The sequence below is a fragment of the Molossus molossus genome, unplaced genomic scaffold, assembly GCF_014108415.1.
Source record: "Molossus molossus isolate mMolMol1 unplaced genomic scaffold, mMolMol1.p scaffold_m16_p_7, whole genome shotgun sequence".
NCBI classification, from domain to species: Eukaryota; Metazoa; Chordata; class Mammalia; order Chiroptera; family Molossidae; genus Molossus; species Molossus molossus.
The window spans coordinates 21,315,582-21,335,075 of NW_023425401.1; positions in this window are offsets into that span (position 1 = coordinate 21,315,582).

Here is a 19,494-nt window from a genome sequence, read left to right on the forward strand (position 1 = left end):
CATATTTGTTGAATGAACTAGTATAACTAATATGCTGTATAGTTTATAAATATTTAAACACCTATTGGAAGATAACAGAACTGTATTCTTTTTTTTTTATCCTCACCCGAGAACATTTTTCCATTTTTTGTTCAGATAGAGTGGGAGGGAGAGAGAGAGGAAGAGAGAGAGAGAGAAACATCGATGTGAAAGGGGCACATTGAGTGGCTGCCACCCACACGACCAACCAGGGCCGGGGACAAACTGCAACCGAGGTAGGCGTCCTTAGTGGGAACAGAACCCCAGTCTCTCTGGACTGCAGGCCAACGCTCTAACCGCTGAGCTAAACCCGCCAGGGCAAGAACTGTATTCTTTCAAATGCACCTTGCTGAGCAAGCAAAATGTCTAGGCAAGCCCACTCAGTTTTGCATGCATATAAAGCACTGGTTATAAATGGGGTCTGGGTAAAAATAGTGGTGCTAATCAGTCTATCTAGAAAATAACCCCAAATCAATGTTCTATGGTATTTACTTATCAATATCTCTGATAAATAGTGTGAAGATCTGCCTGGCCAGTGTGACTCAGTGGTTGAGCGTCGACCCATGCACCAAGAGGTTGCCAGTTTGATTCCTGGTCAGGGCACATGCCCAGGTTGTAGGCCAAATCCCCAGAGGAGGGCATGCAGGACGCAGCCAATCGATGTTCTCTCTCATCAATGTTTCTGTCTCTCTCTCTCTCTCTCCCTTCTTCTTTCTCTAAAATCAATAAAGAAAAAAAAAATAGTATGAAGATCTGGGTTTTCTGGATAGTTTTTTTCAGCTTTCACTTTATTTCCATGGAACAAGTTATAATTACACAGCATCTCAATAATTTTTTGAGGGAGTCTTGCTGTTGTTGGTTTAGACTATTGACTTGAGAAAATATTATATACGTCCATCTTTGAGAAAACTGTAAGTAAAAATTCAGAATTAAAAGTCAAACAAAGGGATGGCTAGTCATTTCACCAAAAGATGTTTTGTTTATTAAAGGCAATGAGTCTTAAATATTGAGCCACACTAAAACATTTCAAAAGTGAGTCAACTCAGAAAATTGCAAATTGCGTCCAAAATTTGGGAGCACATCTATTGCCTAAAGTAATCAAGCAAAGAAATAAGTGATTGATAAATAAATAATAAAAGAGAAAAATAACTTTTTTTTTCTTTATTGAATTTAGAGAGAGAGAAAGTGAGAGAGAGAGAGAGAGAGAGATAAAAACATCGATAAGAGAGAACATGGATTGCTGCCTCCTGCATGCCCCCCACTGGGGATCGGGCCCACAACCTAGGCATGTGCCCTGACCGGGAATCAAACCGGTGACCTCTTGGTGCACGAGTCGATGCTCAACCAGTGAGCCACATCGACCAGGCGAAAAAGAACTTTTTAACGAAAGTAATTTTATTTGACAACATAGAACTGGTATTATTAGCCTCGATGCTGTTTTCCCTTATATTTCAATGCTGCCCCAAAGTACTGAGTTGTAGAAGTTGAGGAAGATAAGTTATGCGGAAGTGCCTGGGATAGCATCTGGCGCGTGTAGGTGTACAAGAAATATTAACTGAGTGTAAATAGTAGTGGTGGGAGCAGCTGTGTTTATTGGAAGTCAGTGGATGTCACCCTCAGCTTAGTTTGGAGAGACTTTCTTTTCCTTTTTTTCCAGTAAGAGAGGGGCAAAGGGGCCCCGTCACTCTGGCCCCATGCCAGGGCCTCAGACCATTAATATTAGCAGCCATAAATAACCTGTGTTGACCCTGACATATGCTTGACCATCACATTTTAATAATGGCCGAGAATCTATAAATATGAAATGAGTTTTTAAACACAAAATATGTGTTTTACTTCCAAGTTCTCTTAATGATGAGACAACAAGTCTACCAACAAGTGGTTGCTCTAGTTGGTTGTTGTTGTTCGGCATCTGCCAAAGGGCACAGAGCTGATTAATTGCTCCCCCGACTCTCCCTGTGGTGGAAGGGAGGGTTAGTAAAAGGCTTTTCACTGATGCTGCACTGGAACAGCCTCTCAAAGTCCTGCTGAGCATATTGTCAGCTGACCTACTGTCACCGAATGTCAACACAGGCTGCTCCAGAATTTAGTGAGCTAATTAGATGGCCAAGCAGCCATGAGTAGGGGGTGGGGAATTTATCTGGAAGTGACATTTGTACATTTGCACTTTACGTAAGACTGAAGACATTTCACAATGCTCCATACAGCTGCGGTTTCACCTCTTCCAAGCCTGCCCTGGTGACGGTGGAGAAGTATTGATTCCCTCCCACTCACCACCGCGTTGGCAAACACTCAATCCGGACGTGGAATCTGAGGCTTGGCTTGACTGAAGGTTGTGCCGTTGGAAAATGGAACCTTGATATTACTTTGAATTCACCATTTGTACAGAAAGCATCGTGCCCAATAAGAATAATGGTCTTCCTAACCTACATTCAACGTGTGACCCCAAAATGCAGATGAGCTCTAAAATTCCTTTCAGATCTAAAACTATATAATTGTGTGCTTTAAAATAGGTGTCTTTTCCAACATAGTGTTATTTTTTTTTTTTTTTTAAGCAGTGGTTTCCAGCTAGGGGCGAGTTTCCCTCCTGGGGATATTTGGCAATATCTGGAGACATTAGTGGTCACAACTGGTGGTGGGGTACTACTGGCATCTAGTGGGTTGCTAGGGACTGAAGGTGTCTCCCCCAAATTTATATGTTCACATACCTCATTCATTCACATGCCTATGTGACGATATTTGGAGACGGGGCCTTTGGGAGGGAATTAGGTCATGAGCCCCTGTGATGGGATGAGGGCCCTTGTAAGAAGAGAGGGTAAATTCTTGCTCTCTCTCCACCACAGGAGGCTACAATGAGAACACAGGAAAAGGACCTTTGCCAAGAACTCAACTGTGCTAGCACCCTGGTCGTGATCTTCCAGACTCCAGACCTGTGAGAAATACATGCGTGTTGTGTAAGCCACCCAATCTATGCTACTCTGTTACAGCACCAACCTAAGACACTGGAGCGTAGAGATGCTGCTGCACATCCTCCGCTGTCGGACAGTCCCCCATAGCACAGAATGACCGATCCCACAATGCAGTAGTGCTGAGGTTGAGAGACCCACGAATGAGTACATGCCATAGAGAACCCTGTGGGTTTGGGAAGGGAACTGGTTATGAGCAACGTTCCCTGGGAACGTTTTGCTTGTTGCCTAGTTGCATTTTGCAATGTTGATTATTACTTAAGAGGAAGCAAAGCATTCTCAGACTGAGTGGGAGACACAGATGGGAACCTTCTTAAGCATGAGAAAGTTTCTCTGCCAGGGACACTCAGGAATACATACAATTTGCGCATTTACACAGCTAGAAGATATTTAAATTATCCATCATCTCAGGTTTCGCTTTTTTCTGAAAGAAGCACTCACAACAAATTCCATTTGCTTTAGGCATTGCAAAAGAATGCTCTGATGAGAACTCCTTATCACCAAGACCGGATTAATCCTTGGCGGAAAGTCTTGCAAGCCTTTCTGCTGGAGGTTCAGGTCCACACACATCAGGCCAGCGTGTTGCCTATAAATGTTTGCTATTGGCCAGTGTAGACCCAGGGCTTGGGAGCCACCTGGGAGCTTGTTAGAAATGCAGAATCTCAGGCCCAGCCTGGACCTTCTAAATCAGAACCTGCATTGTAACAAGAGGAGGGTGGGTGGGGGATTGCTATTTACTGTAAAGACTAAGAAGAACTTCCTGATGATCCTCATTCTATGGTAATAAAGCCCTAATTTTTGAGACTGTGAATAAAATGCACTTAACTCTTATTAAAGTAGGCGGGCGTTTGTCTGTGACCAGTTATGTTATATTGGGCAACTTGGTTCATCTTTTGGGTTTCAGTATTTCTCATTTGTCAAAAGGGAGTCAAGATGAGAGGATCTCTTAAGTTCTTTCCTACTCTTGACGTTATAGAAAATATAATTTTTTCCTCCACTGTAAACATGATTCATAACTGTCTGAGTCATCGTATTGAGGATCAACTTCAGGAAAACAGGGTTTCTGGCCAGTGCATACCACAGATACCCAGACCCACGTTAATTGTCACTGATTTCTTGTGCAACACATTCCACCTCCAACTTTGACTCTGAGCCTGCCGAAGTCAGGGTGTGCCTCTTGGTTGGCACTGGGAACTCCTCTTTGTAGTGGTATTCTTTGCCTCCCTGGTGGCCTGAACATCATGGATTATTAACCCATTATCAGGTGCCAGCCTTGTCTGTTGAAGCAGGCTCTGCCCAGCTGTGCCAAGGTCGGCACCTGTGCGATGATGCTTACTTACTCCTGGTCACCCCACTGAGTGCCAAAGGACATGCTGCCCAGCTACCGCTCTCTAGCCAGTACCATTTGAAAACAGAAAGGTTGGGTGTAGGGAGGTCTTTCAGCACAACTCACAAAAATAAAACGTGTCTGCAATTCAGCTTCTTCCAAGAGCTACCTCTGAAGAGGGATTGGGAGGTGGTCCTTCTGCTTTTTTTCTTTGCACAGATCAAGAGACGGCAAGATCTCAGCCATAAGCCACGCCCAGGGACTACCATGCCTCTCTTCCCGTGAAACGTGGGAGGCGCCCTCAAAGCGATTGTTCCTCTGGAAAAGATGGAATCATTAAAGCAGAAAAGTGAAGTTTGTTTTTACTATAAACCAGGGCATAAAAAACCAGTTGTTTATTATTGTGTATGTAGCCAGAGTAAACTGCTCTCCCATCTAGAAGTGAAATAATGTCACCTCGCTTCGTTTCCCAAATCAAATGGGAACCAGGCTCAGCTGTCAACCACCAGACGCGCAAAAAGTCCGGGATTCCTTCCTCACCCACCCCAGGTCATTCAGGAACTCGGAGGGCTCGTGCCTGGTTTCTCAGGCAGGGGGTGAGCTGGGAGGCTCGGGTGGCGTCCAGACGGGTAGACTGGCCCTATTCTTCATGTGGGCTCGGCTCCCACACGCTGGCTGGCCGAGTAGCCCCACATCTTCCTGTCGGGCCGCGGGGCTCCGGCCAATGGCTTAGTTCACCCCGCCTGTCCCATTAGGGAGAGGTTGGACTTTAGAAATAGAATAGTTAGCCCTTCCACTCCCACAAGAAGGAGAAAGTTTATCTTTCCTCCTCAAGCCCCTGCTCGAAGGAGGCGCAGCAATGGACACGCACAGAAAGGACAAATAAATGAAGGTCAACTCCCAGTGGGTCCATCTGCTGCACTCAGAATGTTAACTTTGGAGTACTCTCCACAACTGACCATCGGATTCCACCCAAATTAACAAATACAGATCCATCCGTGGGGGAGCCCGTCTGTACTGTTTCGGAGCTCTGTGGGTGTTTCAGAGTCTTGGCTTGGGAATCAAGAGAGGGAGGAAAGCATGAATTTGAGAAACAGCCCAGGATTGCTATTCAGCTCTGCCATGTACAGGCCACTGAACTATCCCTATGAACTCTGGCAAATAACTCTATTTTTTTGAGACGGTTTCTTTTTTTTAAATATGTGCTATGTATTGGGGGGAAGAAACACCAGTCTGTCTTCTATCATAATGGTAAAAATTGTAAAATGATTAGTAAAGGACCTGGGCCCCGAGGCTAAGTTGACTAGATTCCATTGTTATGTAGGCCCCTTGGCTAAGACAACTAAATAACTCCATTTTTATCATCAGTGGGCCTTCCTCAATATTTTTCCAATAATAGGTTAATTACCCCTAGAAGTAAAGGAATTTTGCCTAAGTTTATCGTTGCCCCACGTGTTGGGAGGCATTTGTGGTTTCCAGTGCTGGTAATTACAAGCATTTGCAGGTATTCCTGAGCCCGGTGAATAATGCTACTTTTGACTTCTGTAATCACTGGCACGTCCACGTGGGGGTGGGGGGGTGGGGGGGGTGGGGAGGGAGGGGTGGCGCTTCTGTCTTTAAAATCGGAGGAGCCAGAAGAATCCTGGCTGCTAATAGAAGCGAAGACTATGCCCTCCGCAGCCCGCCAGCGAGAACAAAGCGCTCCTGGACAGTTGAGCCGTGCGTCTCTGGTTATCTCGCTGACACATTATAACAGTAATGCTGCATCTTTAAACATTATAGTCAGATTTGCGTTACGACAATCTTTCAGAGGGCACTCTGTCAGTTATCTTTCATTAAATGTGCATATCCTTTGATGCTGATATTGCAGCACTAAGAATTCATCAAACAGAAATATTTCCAGAAGTGCACAAGATGTACGTGTAAAGGTAATTATTTCCGCATTGTTTGAAAAAAAAGAAAGTGTAAACAAACGCAATTCCTGTCAATAGGGGATAGATTAGATCATGTGTGGTGTATGAATACAGTAGCTCACTACCCAAATTCTAGAGAGGGAAAATTGGATGATATGTACAATCGTGAAGTTGTTGAGTAGTGGGAGAAATTCCCCACCTTATTCTTCTTTAGCTCTTCTGGCTGGGCTAGTTATAATAGACACAAGGCTAGATTAACAGGAGAGAAGAACAGTTTAATACACAAGAAAAATCTCAATATAATGCTCAAATCATAAAATGAGGCTTAAAAAAGTGATTGGACTGGGCATCTTTTTATAGTTTTTAGACGAACAATAAATTTGTGAGAAATCAACAGGACAGAGAAAGTTACTGCTCATTCGAAAGGAATCTAAGCAGGTTTGGGTATTTGTTAGTGAGGAATCTAAGTGAAGTTTGAACTTGGGTAGTGATTTAGTAAAGGCGGTGCAGGGCCTGTTCATACATGCTTCCACGTCTGGGTTTTGTAATTCCTGTGGTGAAGTTATCTAGTCCTTCAGGTGTAGGGAGGGCACCTGTCATGGATATTTATTTTCTGCTTTTAAGGGGGACAGAGGAGAGGCAGAGAGCATTTCCTGCTCTTGGTGCTTCTCAGGTGATTTTAGTTTAAAATAATCAACATGCCAGCCCCTGCTGAGTGTTTGGTGGGAGCACCGTCCCGTACACCAAAATAATCAATATGCCATTCTGGGTTATCTTGGGGCAGCCTTCCCTGGGCCCCAACACAATTAACAATGTGTTGACTGAAAAAGCTTTATACACACATATACATGCACGCACATGCACGCACATGCACACACACAATACATGAAAATGATTTCATATGAATAGAATATGAAAGTATACATCAACACAGCAAGCCGTTAAAAATGGCTACTTCTGGTCCTGGCCAGTTTGGCTCAGGTTACAGCGTCGGCCTGCGGTCCGGAGAGACCTGGGTTCGGTTCCCGCTAAGGGCGTGTACCTCGGTTGCAGTTTGTCCCAGGGCACATCGATGTTTCTCTCTCTCTCTCTCCCTCCCACTCTATCTGAACAAAAAATGGAAAAATGTCCTCAAGTGGCTACTGCTGGAGAATGGCTTTGGGAGATGACATGTTCACTTTCGCTTTATGCATTCCTTTGCTCTGAATTTTTTGCAATACATAGTAACTACTTTTGCAAATATGATCAACGTTTGGCTTTTTACATACATTTCACATATATTATTTCTGTAAGCTAAAAAGAACAATGAAGATGAACAATTTTTAATTACATAATAATACCCATCCAACTACTATTTTGTAATCAACATATTTCAAGCCTTACACATCATGTATAATTTATTACATCAAAGGCCTCTCTTCTTGGTCTCTGTATGAATAATTGGCTCCATTCTAATTGACTTTCTGCCAGGTGATCTATTCTAGGTCGGCTCCACAGAGCAAAGAGCTATTGACTAATTTCATGGGGGCAGTTGGTAAAGAGAATGATACAGGAGTAGGTAGGACCTCTCAGAAAACCATTTAATTCCGTTTCCTGGACCATCTCCAACACACAAAACTGTGTTCTTTTGGAAATGTTCCTTCTTCTATTAGTGGTTTTCAACTAAGGGCAATCCCCTCCCCCATGCCAAGGGGCATTTGGCAATATCTGGAGAAATTAGGGATTGTCACACCTGGAGGTAGGGCTGTTACTGGCATCTATTGGGCAGAGGCCAAGGATGCTTCTGAGTATCCTACAAAGCACAGCACAGCCTGTTCCAAAAGAAAGAATTATCTGTCCCAAAATGTCACTAGTGCCATGAGCAAGAAACCCTGGTCCACATCAAGACAAAAAAGGCATTCCTTTTTTAAGAAAAAACAAAAACATTTTTCTTCTTTATTGATTTTAGAAAGAGAGGAAGGGAGAAGGAGAGAGAGATAGAAACATCGATGAGAGAGAACATTGACTGACCGCCTCCCACATGTCCCCCACTGGGGATTTGGCCCACAACCTGGGCATGTGCCCTGACCGGGAATTGAACTGGTGATCTCCTGGTGCGTGGGGTCGACACTCAACCACTGAGCCACACAGGCTGGGCAAAAGGCATTCCTTTTAAGTTGGTGGGGAAACCATGTTGGCTTCCCTCATAAAGTCCACTTCTACCATGCGCAACTATCTTTTCTTCCAGCTTTATTGCGGTCTAATTTACAAGCAAAATGGTAAGATATTTGAAGTATACAACATTAGGATTTGATAAACTTATACACTGTGAACGGATTCCCACCATCAAGTTAATTAACAAATCCGTCACCTCACATATTTACTCCCCCCCACCCTGTTTTTTTCTCCCTCGGTAGCATTTCATTTCTACTCTTAGTAAATTTCTGTTATACACTGTTGTCAGCAGTGTATTAGATTCTCAGACTTCATTCATCTTATTATTAAAAGAAATACCCTGTACCACCCTCTATGTCCCCACCTCTGAGCCACTGCAACCATTTTTCTGCTCTTGTTTCCATGAGTTTGACATTATTATTATTATTATTATTATTCAATATATAAGTGTTACCATGCAGTATTGTCTTTCTCTGTTTGGCTTGTCTGACTTCGCATAATACCATCCAAGGTTATCCATGTTGTTGCAAGTAAGAAAGTTTCCTTCCTTTTTAAATCTGAATAATAATTGTGTTTATATATACTACATTTTCTTGATCCACTCGTCCATCAGTGGACACTTAGGTTGTTTCCATTCCCTAAGTATTGTGATTAACACGGCAATGGACAAGGGAGTACAGATATCTCTTCAAGATAATGGTTTCATATCCTCTGGACATATACCCAGAGTGCAGTTGCTGGATCACATGGTAGTTTTATCTTTAACCATCTGAGAAATGTCCATTTCATTTTCCAAAGTGCCTGTACCGGTTTATATTCCCACCAACTGTGTAGAAGGATTCCTGTGGCTTTGTTGAAATTCTCACTTGGTTCATGCATTGTTCTCCTGACCTCGGTGAGCATTTTGATGACCATTATTTTGAACTCTCTTCTATCAGGTCTATTACATATATCCATTTCATTAAGATCTGTTTCTGGAGATTTTTCTTTTTCTTTTGTTTGGAACATATTCCTATTGTTTTTTGTTTTTTTTTGTTTTTTTTTTTTAATTTTCCTTGACTCTCTGTATTGGTTTCCACGTTTTAGAAAAAACAGCCCCTATACCAGTCTTGAGAGAGTGGTCTCGTGTAGGAGATGAACCTCATCCATCAGCCCAGCCTGAGCTCCTGGTTTTCTCTCAAGCCTTTGTGATTGTCCAAGCTGCTGTCTTTGTCCTTAGTGACTCCCAGGAGTTGAGGGTGGACAGAGACCGTCAATGTCCCAAAGGGGAGGATCACATACAGTGCCTAGAGGCAGGCTGAATGGAAGAGGGACTCAGGCAGCAGCTGGGAATGGAGGTAGATAAATCCCTGTCAGGGAGCAACTGGTAGATGAGTATTCTTTTCCCTTTGCTTCCTCTGCACAGGGGGGTCCCTAATTGCTACAGTCTTGTTGCATTTGTGAATGGAGGGCCCGTTGGCTATCAGAGCCAGACATACCAGGGACTCACCCCCAGGGTGGCAGCTGCAAAAGCTGGGGCACAGATGTGTGTACCAGCTTCTTCAGGGAGATACTGGTGGCTTGCGGCAGGCTACAGGGAGTCAGTGGGAGAGGTGTCTGTCCGTTTCCCTGTCTCTAGGGAGGATGCAGCCAGTCCCTACAGGTGCACTAAATTAGAAGCCTGACCCATAGGCAGCAGCTTTCAAGTGAGCAGATGGACCTTTTACTGGGGAAGACTAGATTGACATCTTTGCCTGTCCCCTCTGCACGAAGCCCTGGGGGAAGAGACCCTATGGGCAAGTACCTGGGCCCCTTCACAACTGCTCCTTTGTCTGTGTAGTCCCATGCACACGGGCCTTGTTGGCTTTGAGGACTAGATATTTTGGGGGGCCTGTCCCTCATTTGGGAGTCTTACAATTCGGGGTACTAAATGCTGTGCTAAGAAAGGGGTTTATGTCAAAGCAGGTCTCGGCCTCTCCTACCTATGTTCCAGTGGGTATTTTCTCCCTCACCTGCCGCGTAGGAGTCATTCGCTGGTTTCTGGATTTCTTCCCGAGGTAGCTGCTCTGTGTGGAGCGGTAGACACGTGTCCGAGGTGAGGAATGCAGGGGCCTCTCCTGTCGCCGTTTTGGTTGACCTCCCCGACCTATGTGGAGAGTTTATGTCAAACCTTTACACACTCAATGGTTTTTAACTGGGACAATTAGGAGATCTAAAGACCTTGATCCTCTAGTGTACACTAGCACCATCATAAAGCCAGAAAAACAGCAGCCACCTTGAATTTTGTTGACGGGTGCTCCACATTGAACTCTGCACGTTAGTGCGCTCCCAGCCCCACAGTGTGCAGCAAAGTTAACTTCAGACTGTAATAAAGAAGCAAAAGCATGTATTTGAGCAAAAGGAGCTGCCGCCCAGGAGACAGATTCAGGTAGTAGCCTGCCTTGCGTTCCACTGTGACAAAGGCAAGGCCACCTCTTACAGGGACAGTTCCTACCCCTGTTCTCAATTAGGTCCACTTCATGTAAATGAGGTGTCCTGATTGTGCAGTCTGATTGGACAGGGCAGGTCTCATTCCTTTGGTAGAAAGAGGAAACCAGGGTCTCCCTGCAGTGGTTGGCTCGGAGCATCAACAAGTGGGTAGAGTGCAGGAGGCTGCGGTTCAGTCCAAGGTTCTCCCCAGTATACAGGCACATGAGGCGCCCTGTCCGAAAACGGCCCCTAGATCTCACTATTCATAAAATCCAGGCCCTTGGTTGACCATGGGGAGTCCACCTCAGCAGATACATTCCTAGTAAGGGTTCACATCAAATGAAACTTGCTTCCCAGGGTCCACCACCACTTCTAGTCATCTGAACTGGAACCAGAACTATTGTTTCTCCTTCTTTGACATTCTTTTTGTTGTTGTTGTTGTTCTCTTTTGCAAATCATTCCAAAAAGGAAAAAAAAAAAATGAATTGGATTCAAACGGGAGCACATGAAATAAAAGCATCTAGCATGCGTATAATAAATATCAGCATAACACGACTGGAGAACGAATCAGTTACAGTGGGAGGTTAATGCAAGTAAGGGGTGAAAGTACAGCCGGGTGGGCTGTAGGGGAAGACACCGCTGCTCCCGCCACGCCCTGCTCTGCTTTAAGCTTCTGGTGTCCAGAATGAAGAGAGTCGATTACAGTGTGATTCAAAAGCATGCTGTTTTTCTAGTTCTAACACTAAAAAAAAAAGAGAGAGAAGAAAAAAACCCAAGCATCTGGATCTTTTCTGAAGGACTTAAATGCAATCCCTACCGTAAATACCATAATATATCTCATAGGACTGCTTTGCCTAGGACCCCTCAACAAAAACTAAGGTCCAAACACCAAACCCAAACTCAGTAAAACTCTTTCTGCAAATGGACAAAAATATATATATATATGGCTAAACTACGATAAGTGTTTGTGGGTCACGCTTGATCAAAAGAAACACTGAGCGTGTGTAAGCGGTGGAGAGGAGACCGTCCATACAGTGAGCACTTCAGGTGTGGAAATAACATTAAACTCTTCACACAGCAACAGGCTAGATTGAGGAAACTGCGTAGGCAGAGAAATGATACCTAAGTGCAGTGTGAAGCTGTAGTATCACAGGTGTCCCAGATCACGTGGATAAAATAAGGACTCTCAGCCATAGAAACAATCTAAGAGAAGAACCTGGGACTTTATACCCTAAATCAGATTTCCTCAAAGTATTCTCCTCTGAACACTAACACCATGTGATAAGCTCTGAAAATGTTTCTGGGGTCAAGGAAGTTTGGAAAACATTTCATACCAGTTGCATTTCTTGGAAAAGCATGATAGACAGTTATACCTTTGTGATCTGTACTAAATAAAGGAAGCTGATGAACCTCTCTATCTCAAGTGTTTCCCAAACATATTTGATTATCAGATTCACATGTTAACCTCACGTGTGACTACTATTTCATAAAACACACATTGAAAAAACATGTAGTTTCTGAAGACACTGACCCAATGTGCTAGTGAGATTGAAATCACCTCCTTGTGGAGAATGACAACAGGAGACATCAACTCTAAGCTCTTGTATACCCACAGCCACCATTCTGGTATATGTACTTCAAACAAGTATAAAATGGAAGTATCGCTTCCTCAAAATCACAAAGGGTGAGTGAAAATGTAGACTAGAACATGAGAGAGAATCAGAAGTCAAAGCTCCTTTCTATACTATAAACCTGTTTGGTATATTTTCACTTACATTTCACTTTCCATATTATTTTGTATTGGTTTCAGAAGTACAGCGTAGTGGTTAGACAATCATATACGTTACAAAGTGGTCCTCTGGATATTTCCAGTACCCACCTGGAACCATCCATAGTTATTAAACTATTATTGACTATATTCCCTGTGCTGTATTTTACATCCCTGTGACTATTTTGTAACCACCAATTTGTACTTCTGAATACCTTCACCTCTTTCTTCCAATAACTTGATTTGTAAATGAATTTTTAAATGCTGTGGTTTGTAAAATCAAGCACAACATGGGAAGTTACTATCTAAGTGTTCTCAAATTTTTGCTTTAAACTGGGGTAGCCTTATAACTTTTTAAATGTTCAGTTTGCGGTTAAGGATATTTCTTTGATGCATACACAAGAGTAAGAATAAACTGTGTAAATGCCCTCCGGGTAGAAGTACACATTCATTCTCCAGGACAGATGAAATTCTGTCGAGAGCAAAGAGCCACTGGAATATCCTAGCTGATGATGAATGTTCAGGAAGAGACATTAATTGCATATCTTACTTGAATCAGGGAGAGAAACACCCTAAAAGACCGGTCAGTCAAATGAGCAAATTGTTCTTAAATCAGGTTACATTAACTTACTAGACAAATGAGGAGCAGGTCAGGTGGAACAAACACTAATTATCTCACAATCTAGTCTCAATTTCCTTTCCTGTAAGACTAATAATTCCTTAATAGTAACTAATGACTACCTTGAATAGTAGTTATCCTGCCATGCCCCCCAGCTCAGCATCTGAACTTTAAGGGAGATTGTAGCTTGACCCGTCCCGCAGGTCGAGCAACGAGGACTCTAGAGGGGGAGTGAGGATGAGGAGGGACAAGAGACACAAGAAATGGAGACAAGACAGGGCTCTGATCAAGTCTCGTTTATTCTGGGGAGATCCACAGTATATATAGGGCAAGAAGCAGAAAAACAAGAACATTTGTTGCCAAGCAATAAGTTTGTGGTAACCACCCTGAAGCAATTTCAGGTAAATATCACATAAATATCCCGGGTGGAACAAATGATAAACAGAGCATAACTGGCTGAGTAAATGGTTACTTAAAGGAATGCAGAAACATTGTATGCAGAGATAAAGAAATGCAGAATGCAGAGATATCCTGCCTTGGGGCAGGAGATGGCAGAGCAGATTTTAGCAAAATGGATGCCATGCAAAATGTCTCCCACAATAGCTGCTTGATGTGTGTAGTTGAACCACTGATCCAGCTCTTGCTGCAGCCTACGGAAGACCATCCTGAAAATACCAAAAAATGTTTGCACTTGGAAGGCAGACGACCTGAATGCAGTCTTGGATACCACGCGTTACTAGCTATGTGGTGCGGAACAATCTTCTTGGATTCTTCCTTTTCCATAAGGACGCACCTTACAGGGTAGTAGTCAGAATCAATTCTCGTCACAGATGTGAACTGTGGTGCAAATAGAGCCACGAACAAATGTATGCTGCACTGTGCTCGGGAAAGAAAAGCTTTCCTGACAGTTCTGGGTCACGGACTCTCTTTTAATGGTCTTTCGGTGGAACCCACTGGGTGATAACATCACAGTGCAGGTAAAACATTCTTTTCTTGCATACACGTGCATTCAGATGCGTTGCTGCAAAAAGCATCCTCAGATAGTGTGGTTAATTTAAAGTGCGGAACACACACTTAAAAATATATTACTGACATTGCTTATGGAATGTCGAACTTCCTGTAGCAAAGCCCCTTTTCTTCTAGGAATCAGTTTTGTTTTGTTTTTCCTGAAAAAAAAAAAAAAATTATTTTAGGGTTATTTGCAAAGACCAGACACATTTATCAAGACCTTTCTTCAGAAGCACATGCCAGGCTGTAAGCCATGTATTTCCTGGCTTCTGACATAACCTAAACATCTGGAAAAGGCAAAGTGCAATGTGACTTGGCTGTGTTCCCCCACATTTCTCTGTCATGCCAGGACCAGACCGCAGCCCAGCGGGCACCACTGTCATCTCATAAAATGGGGGGGGGGGTCTTTTGCAGGCCCAGATGTAGCCGAGGGTAATGAGGGAGGATGGGGAGTACCCCAGACTTTCCTGGTCCTCCCTCACAGGAATGCCAGGGATAGGTACCGGGAACGGCTTTTCTGTTCTTTAGAAACGATTCGAATGGAGGAGTGTTTTCTCCCCAAATGCCTCCCTTGAAATCCCCAAGCACTGTATCAGTTTCCGGCTGCTGCTGTAACGTGTCACCGCAAACGAATGGCTTACAACAACACAAATGTATTCTCTCACAGTATTGAAGGTCCGAGGTACTAAAAGGAGGCGTTGGCAGGGCTGTGCCCCTTCCGAAGGCTCTAGGAGAAGTCGTGCCTGAGTTCCCAGCGTGGCCAGGCTGCCTGGGGCCCTGTCCTCAAAGCCAGCAGGGAGCATATTCAGAGCAATGGAGCTGTCTCTACGACCTCTGCTTCTGTTAAATCCCCTTCTCTGACTCTGACCCTCTTGCCTTCCCCTTACTAGGACGCTGGTGATTACAGTGGGTCGCTGACAGAATCGAGGATCACTTTCCAATCTCAAGGTCCTTACCTGAATGACACCTGTGAAGACCCTCCTGCCATCTAATCTGGGAATTAGAATATGGACATGTTTAGAGGGGCCATTATTCTGCCTACTACAACCATCAGTTTGATTAGTTTTTATTATTATTATTATTTTTTAATCCTCACCCGAGGACATTTTTCCATCTTTTGTACAGATAGAGTGGGAGGGAGAGAGAGGAAGAGAAAGAGAGAGAGAGAAACATCGACATGAAAGGGACACATCGAGTGGCTGCCACCCGCACGACCCAACCAGGGCTGGGGACAAACTGCAACCGAAGTACGTGCCCTTAGCGGGAACCGAACCCGGGTCTCTCCTGACCGCAGGCCGACGCTCTAACCGCTGAGCCAAACCGGCCAGGGCAGTTTGATTAGTTTTTAAAATAGAGTTTCATGCCCTGGCCGGTTTGGCTCAGTGGTTGGAGCGCCGGCCTGCGGTCCAGAGAGAACTGGGTTCGGTTCCCACTAAGGGCACATACCTTGGTTGCGGTTTGTCCCTGGCCCTGGCTGGGTCGTGTAGGTGGCAACCACTTGATGTGTCCCTTTCATGTCGATGTTTCTCTCTCTCTCCTTCCCACTCTATCTGAACAAAAAATGGAAAAATGTCCTCGGGTGAGGATAAAAAACAAAAATACAGTTTCACGGTGTATAAAATTGTGATTAGTATATTTAGTATATAGTATTAGTATATTAGTATATAGTACCTCGTGGAAGTATAGTGAGTCAGTGAGATAAGCTGAATTGAGCAGCATCGCAAAGCATCTGCATGGTGGCTGTCAGAAGACCGACTCTGAAAGCGCTCACCCAGAGGTGCAGAACCTAGATTCTGTCTCCACCGCTGCCCGTGTGACCTGAACAGGCCACTTTGCCTCTGGCGTCAAGGTCCTCATCTCTAGTGTGTACTGCAGGCTGACCAGAGTCAAGTTAGGGTTCTCTGGCTAAGGAAGAGGTGAGGATGCTGGGGCAGGCGTGTCTCTGACACACACACACAGTGACAGTTTGTGGTGAGGCTCATTATTTCACTTGTGTCACTTTTTCTGGCAAAACTGCTTATGAGAAAGTGTTTGTCCAGGGCTATGGATTAGAGTGGTGGTTACCAATAAGGAAGGTGGCAATTCCAGAATATATGCACAAATGTTGCTGAACCTGGCCGTGTGGCTCAGTGGACTGAGTGGCGTCCCGTGGACTGAGAGGTCCCGGGTCAGAGCACATGCCCGTGTTTCGAGCTCGATCCCCGGCAGGGGATGTGCAGGAGGCAGCTGATCCACCTTTCTCTCTCACATCGATGTTTCTATCCCTCTCTCTCTCCCTCTCTCTAAAAAATCAATAAAAACAGGATATATATTTTTTTAAATATTGCTGAAATCCTGATATTAAGGTCTAGACCTGAGAACAATGTCTGCTCAGAACCCAGAGATCACAGTGAGGGTGAAGAGCTAGGTGACCAAAGGTGAAATGATGGGGAAAGTAGAAAGAAGTGGTTGCGAAGAGAAGAGGAAATTTCAGGTTGATGGAAGTAAGGCAGTTACCAGTGCTCAGAGTCTGAGGTGTGGCTGACTTAGCTGGCCTAGAAAATAGGTTATTATGGTTCATGAATAGGAGCTATGGAAACAAGGTAATTGAAAAGGATGATGTCAGGAGATCAAAGTGAAAAGGACCATTGACTTGTAGACTAAAAACCAAGATACTCATCAAATCAACAGTAAACACTGAGGATTGGTGTCAGCACACAGATTTACCTCCAACTGAAAAGAGGTTGTTTAGCTGTCAGGGAAATAGTATAAAGGCAGGTATTTATTGCTATGTAACTATCAACTAACTTTTTTTATTTAAACATGATTTTTTTTTTAATCCCTGTCCCCTCTTCCCCTCCCCTTTGATAACTATCAACTTGCTCACTATGGGTCTGTTTCTTTTATATTCATTGATTTTGTGTGTGTGGTTTTTGTTTGTTTGATTTTTAGATTCCACATAAAAGTGCAATCATACAGTATTTGTCTTTTTCTGACATTTCACAAATGGCAAGACTTTTTTTTAAATTGCTGAATAATATTCCATAGTATATATATACCACATCTGCTTTATCCATTCATCTATTGATGGATATCTAGGCTGTTTCCATGTCTTGTCTATTATTACTAGTAATGCTGCAATGAACATAGGAGTGTACTTATCTTTTCAAATTAGTGTTTTTGTTTTCTTCGGATAAATACCCAGTGGAACTGCTGGATCACGTGGCAGTTCTATTTTTAATTTTTTGAGAAATCTCCATACTGGTTTCTACAGTGGCTGCACTCATTTACAATCCCACCAATAACAGTGTACGAGGGTTCCCTTTTCTCTACAACCTTGCCAGACCTTGTTGTTTGCTGATTTAGTGAGGACAGCTATTCTGTGAGGTGTGTATCTCACTGGGACTTTAATTTGCATTTCCCTGATGATTAGTGACGTTGAGCATCTTTTCATAAGTCTATTGGCTATCTGTCCTCTTTGGGAGAAATGTCTATTCAGGCTCTCTGCCCATTTTTCAGTTCGATTTTTTTTTTTTTTTTTTGGTGTTTAGTTGTAAGTTCTATCTGTTTTGAAAGTTAACCCCTTATTGACTGTATCATTTGTGAATATCGTCTCTCATTCAGTAGGTTGTCTTTTCATTTTGCTGATGATTTCTTTCTCTGTGCAAAAACTTTGTCCCATTTGTTTATTTATTTTTTCCCTTTGCACAAAGAGATAGATACTGCTAGGAGCAATGTCAATGACTTTATTACCTACATTTTCTTCTAGGACTTTTATAATTTCAGGTCTAACTTTTAAGTCCATTTTGTGCTTATTTTTTGTATACAGTGTAGGAAAGTGGTCCAATTTCTTTTTCTTTTTTTGCATGTATCCACCCTGTTTTGCCAACACCACTTAGTGAAAAATTGTCTTCCTCCACTGTATATCCTTGGCTTTTTTGTCAGATTAATTGACCATAAAAGCAGTGATTTATTTCTGGCCTGTCTATTTGATTCCATTGATCTATGTATCTGTTTGTTTACCAGTTACTATACTATTTTAATTATAGTAATTTTGTAGTATAGTTTGACATCAGGGAGCAAGATACCTCCCACTTTGTTCTTCTTTCTCAAGATTGCTTTCCCTATTTGGGGTCTTCTGTGGTTTCATATACATTTTAGGATTAGTTGTTCTAATTCTGAGAATGCCATTAGTATTTTAATAAGGATTGCACTGAATCTGTATATTACTTTAGATAGTAAGGACATTTTAACAATATTAATAATCTTTTTAATCCGGGTGCAAAGTATATAAGATAATTTTTAAATAATTTTTAAATAATTTCAGATTTACATAGAAGTTGTTGATATAGGGAATGTATTCCCCTCATGCAGGGCCCTGTAATTAAACATCTTACATAACCACGGTACACTGGTCAACATCTGGACATTAACATTGTACAATACTATTACACTAAATTTATTCAGATTTCTGCAGTTTTCCCCTAATGCCCTTTATAGGATGTAATCTAGGATACTACATTGTCTTTAGTCATCATGTTCCTTAGTCTCCTCTGATCTGTGACAATGCCTCAGTCTCTCTACTTGTTTTTCATGGCTTTGACACTTTAAAGAATACTCTCAGGAATTTTGTGGAACATCCCCCAGTTTAGATTTGTCCGCCCTCTTCTCATGATTAGGTTGGGGTTATGTTTTTGAGAACACACATAGAGTTGAAGTATGCTTGTCATAACGTCATATTAGGGAGGGCATGCCGTCATGATTATGTGGTGATATTAGTTACCCCTGATCACTTGGTTAAAGTAGCACTTGCCCGATCTCTACTGTGCACTCTTATTTTTCCCATGTTCTATCCTTTGGAAGCAAGTTGCTAAGTCTAACCCACGCTCTGGGGGAGGTTTATTAAGATCCCTCTATCAGGGGACATAGTATCTACAAATATTATTTGGCATTTTGTAAGGAAGAGATGCCCCTTCGCCCTCGTTTATGCAATCATTTAATTACTTCAGAATGAACTCATGGATATTCATTTCACTACTTGGGCTGTAATCTAAAGCTATCTTTTTATTTTATTGCTCAAATTGTTCCAGTTTTGGTCACTGGGCACTAAATGTTTTTACATAAATTATTTATTATCCAACAATCCAGTGAGGCAGGTATTACCATTATCCTTATTTTGTAGTAAAAGAAACTTGAGCTCAGAGAGGGTAAGAAACCTTCCCGATCATTCATATCCTGTATATGTTGAAGCCAGTAGCTAACTCCAGAGTCTGTGCTTAGCTTTGCTATGCTTT